Here is a 2,192-nt window from a genome sequence, read left to right as displayed (position 1 = left end):
AATGGGAGGAATCAACATTGTTGAATGTTCATACTGTCCAAAGTGATTTACACAGATTCAACTTAATTTCCACCAAAATATCAAAGTTATTTTTCACAGATCTAAAAAAAAATTCTAAACTTTATATGAAACAAAACAGAGAGCTCAAATAGCCAAAGCAATCCTAAGCAAAAAGAACAAATCTTGAGGCATCACATTACTTGACTTCAAATTACATTATAAGGCAATAGTAGCCAAGAAGCATGGTACTGGTATAAATGTAGACACATAGACCAAGGCAACGGAATAGAGAACCCAGTGCAAAGCAACATGAAGGACATGAGAACCAAGAAGCATGTAGGGAAGGAGGGCAGGTGTGGAATAAAAACTTACCTGCTGGGTACAAGGAACACTATTTTGGTGATGGACACAAAAGAAGCCCTGACTTAAGCATTATATAAGATTTCCATGTAACAAAACACTTGTAACACCTTAATTAATATTTTGAAATAAAAAAAATGATAATAAAAGGAACCCCAAAATAAAACCACATGAGAAAAGGACACTTAAGTTCATGAACTCATCCTAGAAAAGGTAATACATATCTAATTGCTGAATATCACTATGGTCAACTTTGAAGTACTCCCCTTGGGAAGGTGTACAATGATGCCAATGCCTAGTCCATCCTTCAAAACATTTTTTCTAGAATGAGCTCATGAACTTAATTTTCAGATCTCATATACCTAGGACCAACTTATTTTTGACAAAGCAAACTGAAACATACACTGGGAAAAGGATGCCCTATGTAATAAATGGTGTTGGGAAAACTTGATAGCCACATACCAAAGGATGACGCTGGCTCCCTATCTCCCACCATATACATGTAATATTACACCAAAAACACTTACTTAATTTTTCAAACTTTTAACCTGCTTTCTCTCAGTTACTCTTCTAGAAGACCAGAAATACTGTTCTTCCAATAAAATCTCTGGAATCTTATTTACAAAATAAAGGGTTTTGGAAGATCATTTCCAATGTCTCTTTTAGATTCAAACATTATTTTTCTGAGAATAAAGACAATTCCTGGTAGCATAAAAAATCTATTATAATTATCATGGTAAATCAAGTAAACCTCACATTAACTTCACGGACTTTTAAGATAATTTATAAAGGATTTCTCCTAAAAAGCTATGATTGCTCTCTATGCACTGATTTTAGTATAATATTATAACTATCTAAGGAAAAATGATACTAACATAATCGAGGAGCATCCAGTTCTCAGGAACATGTGGAACATGATAGGAACATTCCATATCTTTCACAATGATGTTCTTTCTACTCTGTTCTGCAAGGGTGTATGCATGTCATAAGGAAGCTTGTGTCTCAGAATCTGATCCTACTCTAAAATAGAACCTACCTCCAGATTACCCTGACAAATACAGTCTCCTTGATAGCATCTGAATTGCATCCAAAAATGACTGTAATTTAAGCACTGCCACGTTGATGTAAACATCATTTTTCAATTGATACGTAGTAGGAGTATCTATTTTGCAGTACGTGTGATCATTTGATACATTCATATCATCAAATCGGGCAACTGAGATATTTCTCACCTAGATTTCTCTTCCTAGAACTTTCAGTACTACGTTGGATAGCAGTGGTGAGAGTTGGCACCCTTGTCTTGTTCCAGCTCTTCAAGAAAAGGCATTCAATTTTTCCTCATTTGTTATGATAATAGATGTGAATTTGTATACACAGCTATTATTGTGTTGAGGTAAGTTCCTTCTATATTCAGTTTTTTTGAGTGTTTTTTATCAGGAAGGGACAGTGAATTTTATTGAATGCTCTTGTGGCATCAGTTGAAATGAGAATATGGTTTATTCCTTTGTTCTTTGTATGATATTGATTGATTTGCAAATATTGAGCCATCCTTGTATTCTAAGAATGAATCTCACTTGAATGATAAATACTCTTTTAAATGTGTTGTTGAATTTGGTTTTCTAGTCTTTTGGGGTTTCTTTGAGGATTTTTTTTACCTATGTTCATCTGAGATATTGGCCTATATTTTTTGTATTTTGTTGCGTTTTTGTCTAAGTTTGGTATCATGGTGAAACAGTCCTAGTAGAATAAGTTCAGAATTATTCCCTCCTCCTTGATTCCTTGGGAATAACGTAAGTGGATTGGATTAGTTTTTCTTTGAAAGCTTGGGAAAA

Source organism: Otolemur garnettii, unplaced genomic scaffold (assembly GCF_000181295.1).
Source record: "Otolemur garnettii isolate 467f Iridium unplaced genomic scaffold, OtoGar3 scaffold00090, whole genome shotgun sequence".
Taxonomy (NCBI): Eukaryota; Metazoa; Chordata; class Mammalia; order Primates; family Galagidae; genus Otolemur; species Otolemur garnettii.
Note: the sequence above shows the minus strand (reverse complement) of the source record.